At 46.0% G+C, this 8,335-nt stretch overlaps 1 long non-coding RNA gene across 1 annotated transcript; it reads left to right on the forward strand.

Moving 5' to 3' along the window:
• The first annotated feature begins 1,830 nt into the window (after window positions 1-1,830).
• LOC138243072 (uncharacterized) lies at window positions 1,831-5,976 on the forward strand. The gene is made up of 5 exons (XR_011191921.1): window positions 1,831-1,892; window positions 3,643-5,337; window positions 5,428-5,542; window positions 5,625-5,757; window positions 5,839-5,976. It is a non-coding gene; the product is annotated as an uncharacterized lncRNA (long non-coding RNA).
• Window positions 5,977-8,335: the final 2,359 nt, after the last annotated feature.

Raw genomic sequence — 8,335 nt, forward strand, 5'->3', positions numbered from 1 at the left:
TGCCAGTCCTGCTCTTGTCCAGAGTGCGTGTCGGTGCCCAGCTCAGACAGTCCTGCTCCAGCAGTGCCAGGCTGTGCCAGTCCTGCTCTTGTCCAGAGTGTGTGTCGGTGCCCAGCTCAGACAGTCCTGCTCCAGCAGTGCCAGGCTGTGCCAGTCCTGCTCTTGTCCAGAGTGTGTGTCGGTGCCCAGCTCAGACAGTCCTGCTCCAGCAGTGCCAGGCTGTGCCAGTCCTGCTCTTGTCCAGAGTGCCTGTCGGTGCCCAGCTCAGACAGTCCTGCTCCAGCAGTGCCAGGCTGTGCCAGTCCTGCTCTTGTCCAGAGTGTGTGTCGGTGCCCAGCTCAGACAGTCCTGCTCCAGCAGCGCCAGGCTGTGTCAGTCCTGCTCTTGTCCAGAGTGTGTGTTGCAGAGTGAGAGTCATACCCTTTTGGCTGAATTTACTGACAGAGTTTCTTCTGAAATACTTCCAGAGTGTTTCTGTTCGGTATTCCGGGTATTTCCGTCGTGTCGTGTTGGTGTGTCCAGGTTCTGGGTCTGGAGTTAGCCCGCCACCGTGTGGACATCGCGATGAAGTACCGAAAAGAAATGTGTTTCCTTTAACAGAACAGGATCAGCTTGACACCGTCCCTTGTGTCCTTCAGATCCGTCCCGACAGTGACACCCGGTGACAGTGCGCAAGCCCACACCCTCAGACCCAGATCAGGGTTCGCCAAATGTGCATATCCGGGCAGCTGAAAGAAGAGGTTCACAGCTCAGAGCAAGGTGGTGATGGGTCAGAGGGCCGGCCCGGTGTGTAAAACCCTTGCTTACCGCCTCAAGAAGTAAAAGTTTCACAAAGCAAAGGTATAAAAAGTCTTATTTATAAAACATTTGACACACACAGAGAGAGAGAGGCAGCCCAGTGTGCAACCTCCTGTATATTTTATATGTCTCTGTTGTAAATGTCTGTAGATTTTATTTTACGTTTATTTTTTGTTTCGTGTTAATTTTATTATTTTTATTGGCTTTGGCAACACTGATTGTACCCATCGGTCATGCTAATGAAGCACCTCGAATTGAATTGAGAGAGAGAGAATGAATGGAGGCGTGCTGGCGTGTCTATCCGCACCTGGGTCGGAACCCTTCGGACCGGACAGAACCGAGCTCAGAAAACCTTCACGTCTCTGACCCTCGCTAGCGGGACGCGTCGAGGGTCCGAGATGACTAACGCCATGCTCAAGTGCCATCAGTCACGACACCAACGAGAGCAGCAGCTGCGGGTTTGAATTTGAACGCGAATCCAATTGAAGTGGGTTTTATTTGCACTGAGAAATGATACAGATTCATCAGGAGATCCTTCATACGGAAGCGAACGTTTTTCGTCACGACACACTCCTGATTGGTCCAGAGGGCAGCCAAGGGAATTTTCCCATTGGTCCAGAGAGTGGTCAGCAACACACTTCTGATTGGTCCAGAGAGCGGCCAAATGAATTTTCCCATTGGCCGCTCTCTGGACCAGCTCTTTCCTGAGTTAATCGAATATCGGCTTTAGGAAGTCTTATTTTTAAACCGAATTCACTTTTACGTACTGTTGGCTGCTTCTTATCCTTGTTACACCGGTAAAGTACCTTCTCAAGCAAAATTATAACTGTATTTTCAGATGCATTCTTCAAAAACTGAACTTGCGTTTTCAATAAAGTTTTCTGCACTCTTAATTGCTTAATTGACGCAGTCTCCTGATTGGCCGAGGTGCAATCGCACCCAGGTGGTGTGAGAGAGGTCTGGGGCCCAGGCCGGAGGGAAACGTCATTTGTCGGATCAGCTCACAGCAGAGAGAGAGAGAGAGAGAGAGAGAGAGAGAGAGAGCGGAGGTCCTGTCGTGAACACAGCAGAGCTGACTGGGCTCGGAAGCAGAGGTACCGCGTGTGGGTGATGTACAGTGTTCAGCGCAAACTTCATACTGACCGCTGTGGGTCAGTTATAACGAGCTCCCGGAGAGCACGCTGCTGTCTGGAGAAGAGCTACAGCTCTGAGCTCAATGCTACGAAAAAAACCGTGCGGAGTAAAGCTGGAGACCAATTTAATACACAAAGGGCTCAGCATTGTTGTCCTGATTTACACGAACTACAAGACGCTCTGAGTCGGAGCATTTCAATTCATTTAAACCGTAAATGAATATGTTGGTCGCGTTAATATAGAATGAATATTTTGTGTCGTGTTTATGTATAACGGGATGTTCTTCTTTTTAATCTAAGAGGGTCATTCATGATAAATTAAACCAGATGAGGTACGAGACTACTGCGTTTGAGTTTGAACGCGAATCCTATTAAATTGGGTTTTATTTGCACGGATAAATGATGAAGATTCATACGGAGATCCTTCATATGTAGGCGAACGGTTTTTTCGGTGGTATGTATGATTATGTACAGTTGTGTGTGTGTGCACAAGTCTTCTGCACATTTAGGGGCGACGTGTAATACGACGTTTACACAATTTTGTGTAAAATTGGAGACCCGCTGAACTTGTGCTTAAGACACAAGGGGCTCCGCATTGTTGTGCTCATTAGCACGAACTACAAGACGCTCTGAGTCGGAGCATTTCAATTCATTTAAACCGTAAATGAATATGCTGGTCAGGTTAATATCGAACTATCACTTTGTGTCGTGTTGATGTATAACGGGATGTTCCTGTTCTTAATTTAAGAGGGTCATTCATGCTAAATTATACCAGATGAGGGTCCGAGACTACTGCGTTTGAATTTGAACGCGAATCCTATTAAAACGGCTTTTATTTGCACTGAGAAATGAAGATTCATACGGAGATCCTTCATATGTAGGCGAATGGTTTTCTCGGTTGTGTATCTCATATATACATTTGTGTCTGAATAGGTCTTCTGCACTTTTAGGGGTGACATGTGTTGCACTTTATTTAAGTGTGTTTTTAATGTGTGTAAAATTGGAGACCGGCTGAACTTGTGCTTAATACACAAAGGGCTCCGCATTGTTGTGCTCATTAACACGAACTACCAGACGCTCTGAGTCGGAGCATTTCAATTCATTTAAACCGTAAATGAATATGTAGAATCGTTACTTTGTCGTGTTTATGTATATCGGGATGTTCTTCGTTTTAATTTAAGAAAGTCATTCATGCTGGATTAGACCAGATGAGGGTCCGAGATGACTAACGCCATACTCAAGTGCAATTAACCACGACACCAACGAGAGCAGCAGCTGCGTGTTTGAATTTGAACGCGAATCCTATTGAAGCGGGTTTTATTTGCACTGAGAAATGATACAGATTCATATGTAAGCGAGCGTTTTTTTCGGTTGCCTGTATCATATATACAGTACATTTGTGTCTGCACAGGTCTTCTGCACATTGAGGGGCGACGTGTTGCAATTAATCCAAGTTTGTTTTTAATGTGTGTTAAGTTGGAGACCAGCTGAACTTGTGCTTAATACACAAAGGGCTCCGCATTGCTGTTCTGATTAGCACTAACGAAATGCTCCGACTCAGAGCGTCTTGTAAATTCATTTAAACCGTAAATGAATATCCTGGTCAGGTTAATATAGAATATGAATTCACTTTTACGTACTGTTTGCTGCTTCTTATCCTTGTTACAGCGGTAAAGTACCTCTTTAAGCACAATTATAACTGTATTTTCAGATGCATCTTCAGAAACTGAACCTGCGTTTTCAATAAACTTTTCTGCACTCTTAATTGCTTAATTGACGAAGTCTCCTGATTGGCCGGGGTGCGATCGCACCCAGGTGGTGCGAGAGAGGTCTGGGGCCCAGAGCGGAGGGAAACGTCATTTGTCGGATCAGATCACAGGAGAGAGGCAGCGCTGGAGTCCTGTCGTGAACACAGCAGAGCTGACTGGGCTCGGAAGCAGAGGTACCGCGTGTGGGTGATGGACAGTGTTCAGCACAAACTTCATACTGACCGCTGTGGGTCAGTTATAACGAGCTCTCGGAGAGCACGCTGCTGTCTGGAGAAGAGCTACAGCTCTGAGCTCAATGCTACGAAAAAAACGGTGCGGAGTGAAGCTGGAGACCAGCTGAACTTGTGCTTAATACACAAAGGCTTCAGTATTGTTGTCCGGATTAACACGAACTACAAGACGCTCTGAGTCGGAGCATTTCAATTCATTTAAACCGTAAATGAATATGCTGGTCGCGTTAATATAGAACTATTACTTTGTGTCGTGTTGATGTATAACGGGATGTTCCTGTTCTTGATTTAAGAGGGTCATTTGTGTTAAATTAAACCAGATGAGGGTCCGAGACTACTAGGCTTGAATTTGAACGCTAATCCTATTGAAGCGGATTTTATTTGCACTGAGAAATGAAGATTCATCCGGAGATTCTTCATATGTAAGCGAACGTTTTTCTCGGTTGTGTGTATCATATATGTTTGTGTCTGAATAGGTCTTCTGCACTTTTAGGGGCGACGTGTTGCACTTTATTTAAGTTTGTTTTTGATGTGTGTAAAATTGGAGTTCAGCTGAACTCGTGCTTAATACACAAAGGGCTCAGTATTGTTGTCCTTCTTAGCACGAACTACAAGACGCTCTGAGTCGGAGCATTTCAATTCATTTAAACCGTAAATGAATATGCTGGTCGCGTTAATATAGAACTATTACTTTGTGTCGTGTTGATGTATAACGGGATGTTCTTGATTTAAGAGGGTCATTTGTGTTAAATTAAACCAGATGAGGGTCCGAGACTACTGCGTTTGAATTTGAACGCGAATCCTATTTAAGCGGTTTTTATTTGCACTGAGAAATGCTAAAGATTCATACGGAGATCCGAAAAAAAAACGTTCGTTACCTATGAAGGATGTGTCTCGTATATACATTTGTCTGAACAGGCTTCAGCACTTTAAGCAGCGACATGTAATGTACTTTATCTGAGTTTGTTTTTAATGTGTGTCAAGTTGGAGACCAGCTTAACTTGTGCTTAATACACAAAGGGCTCCGCATTGTTGTCCTGATTAACACGAGCTACAAGACGCTCCGAGTCGGAGCATTTCAATTCATTTAAACCGTAAATGAATATGAAGAATTATTTTGTGTCGCGTTTATGTATAACGGGGTGTTTCCCTTTTTAAATTAAGAAGGACTATCATGCTAAATTATACCAGGTGAGACTACAAGCGCGTTACTCAAGTGCAATTAGTCACGGCACAAACGAGATCTGAACGCGAATCCAATTATAGCGGCTCTTATTTGCAGAGATGAACGGTTTTGTTTTTCGGTTGTATGTGTCTGCACGGACCTGAGGGCGTCTGATCAGGGGAGCTACACATTGAGGGACCTTCAGGGAAACGCCATCAGCACTGCGATCGTCACTGTGGAGGGTGAGCAGGTCTACAGCAGGGGGACTAGAGGGGTCTCCACTCCTGACAGAGGGGGTTCTTGTATCGCTCTCAGTCCTGTTGGTCTTCCAGCTCCACTCACTCTCCCGGTCTGAGAATTGAGAGGCTCAGAGAGACGGACTGTCCTACTGCACCACCAGAGACGGAGGAGAGATCCCCATCGGAAGAGGCACCAGACTGCTTACAGGTGGGACAAATCCCACTCTTCTTTATCTTTGGTGTGTCAGGATGTGATCTCAGTGTTGAGAGATGAAAATATTTTCCTGCAGCTGTGTGGGGGTTTAGTTCAAACTGGGAAGAGAGCCAGACTGATACCTTGAGGAGGCAAGAGCAGTGGTCCTGTGAGGCTGCTTGTGCTCTGTGTGGGACATCCTGACGGTGGGTCAGGGGCAGATGAAGGAGGTGTGTTAAGTCTGTAAATTCTCTGGAAAAATGCAGACGTTGGTTGCATTACTTCCTTGTGGAAGTGTTTATTCCCAGCAGGTGGGTGGAAGTTGGAGCTTGCTCTTGGATGGGTCATATCTACACTTCATTACACAAAGGCTGGTGGAGGTGGGGAACAAGCTGCCCGGCCATGTTGTTGAACCCTGGCTTCTCTCGTGATCCTCCAGACTTGTAACTACTAACTGCCAGAGGGGTAAGATGGGCCAGATGACTCCTCCTCTTTGTGATCTGTCTTGTCTGTTGTAGGAAAAAACAACTCATTGTAGTTCTTCCTCAGTCTCATCTTCCCTCATGTTCCTGTTTGCTGAATAAAGCTGGGCAGGACCATGAAATTAGTAATGACACTGCTCTCCTTCTGCATGTGTGTCCACTGGCTCAGTCACGGAGCAGGAGAGAGAGCTGAGTGAGGTGCACCTGTCCTGTATTTATACAGTCTAGAGGCACACAGTCTAGAGACACACCTGACCTGTTTATACAGTCTACAGATGCATGGTACAGAGGCGCACCTGTCCTGTATTTGCATGGTCCAGAGGCGCACGGTCTAGAGACGCACCTCTGCTATATCTACAGTATTTATACAGTCTAGAGACGCGCGGTCCAGAGTCACACCTGTCCTGTATTTATACAGTCTAGAGATGCGCGGTCCAGAGTCACACCTGTCCTGTATTTATACAGTCTAGAGATGCGCGGTCCAGAGTCACACCTGTCCTGTATTTATACTGTACAGAGCAGAGACGGCTACTTCACTGTCAGGTTTAGTGTGGTTGTAATTTGAGTATCACCAGCTGTTTTGAGCATATGATGTTAATATTAATATCTGACCAGGCATGAGTATGTCAATAAAGTTTGTCGTTCATCTCTGATTCTCCTCACAAGCCCACGAGATTCCCTGGAAAACAGACGGAAGTTCGGATCAGATCAGTGGAAGTCTGCAGGTGTTGCTTCATGAAGGACCGTTTTGTACCAAAACAACTGAAAACCCAACGGAGAATTAAGGAGGACTCCTTTTCTGGATATTCTCTGTACTTGTTAACCACTAAACCAGACAGTCTCTCCAGTCTGTGTCCTGAATAATTAATTTGCCTATTTCCCATGCTGGGAATGCACTGGGATGGTAGGTCACTAAACCAGTTTCTTTCCTAAATATCTTTTTGTGTCTTCACTGTCCTGGATCTTCACTAATCCAGGCAGTTTTTTTCCTGAATATTTTGTTGGATATTCAGTTTACTGGATAATAATTCTAATGGTTAGTCACAACAGTCTTTGTCCTGAATACTCACTCTTATTCACTGTAATGGCCAGTCACTATTACTGGTATCTTGTTGTAAAAGATAATTACAATTATTCACTAACTGATATCCACTGTGAGTGGTACTGTGTATTCATTATAACAGATAAGCACTGTAATTATTCTCTGACTGATAGTCCCTGTACTGGGTATTCACTGTCATAGATAACTTTCTGTGTTGGAAATTCACAGTAATGGCTATTACTGATATTCACTGAATTTTAAAGTCGCTACACTTGTTGGTGTCTTTGTTTATCATTTCATTAAATACTTGCTGTACAGAATGTTCACTGTAATGGGTGGACACTAAACCAGTAACTGCCTTCTATGAATGATTATTGCATCTTCACTATGCTGGGTGTTCAGCAATGGCTGTACAAAAAAACATCTGTTTATTTAGTGAATATTGTACTACATAGTTTCTGTGCTGGGTATTCACTGGAATGCAGTGAGTCACTAAACCAGTTGGTCTCTGTGCTGGGTATTCACTGGAATGCAGTGAGTCACTAAACCAGTTGGTCTCTGTGCTGGGTATTCACTGGAATGCAGTGAGTCACTAAACCAGTTGGTCTCTGTGCTGGGTGTTCACTGGAATGGTGAGTCACTAAACCAGTCGGTCTCTCTGTGTTCACTGGAATGGTGAGAGGAGTGGGGTACCAGCCAGTTGAAGCCAAAGAACATTCCTGTGTGACACTGAACACGCTCAACCATGATCTTTGTGGAATCCTGAAGGAGGATAAGTCAAGAGGGAGGACAGACATCCCGACATCGGAGCTCTCTCCCAGTCGGACACCAGGAGCCCTGACGCCCTCATCCTCCCCCATCGGCTCCATCTCTCCGGTCGTCTTGTCTGGACGTCGGGCTCCAGGATCTCGGGGAAGGTTCCCTCCTCCCAGCCCGGCTCAGGCCTGAGGAGTCTGGAAGATCTGGGAGAAGCCAACAGGAAGAAATTCCTCCTGGACCTCGACTCTGGGAGGAGCCCAGCGCCTGGACCCCTCCGAAGACTCAGGCTGACCGGGAGGAGGAGGAGGAGCCCAGGGGTTTCAGGAGGAGGTGAGGAAGGGGAGAGAGAGCCTGTGGACAACACGCCCGTGTTTCTCCAGGATGGGTCACCAAAACAGCAGCTCTGGACCGGAGCAGTCGGGACTCGGTGGAGCACAGGCTGCCTTCAGGCATGTTTATTCCCACCAGGAGCCAGGTCAGACCTGTACCAGGCTGGAGAGGGCACCCCCAGACCTGCAGGTAGAG

The sequence above is a fragment of the Lepisosteus oculatus genome, chromosome 14 (assembly GCF_040954835.1).
Source record: "Lepisosteus oculatus isolate fLepOcu1 chromosome 14, fLepOcu1.hap2, whole genome shotgun sequence".
NCBI lineage: Eukaryota > Metazoa > Chordata > Actinopteri > Semionotiformes > Lepisosteidae > Lepisosteus > Lepisosteus oculatus.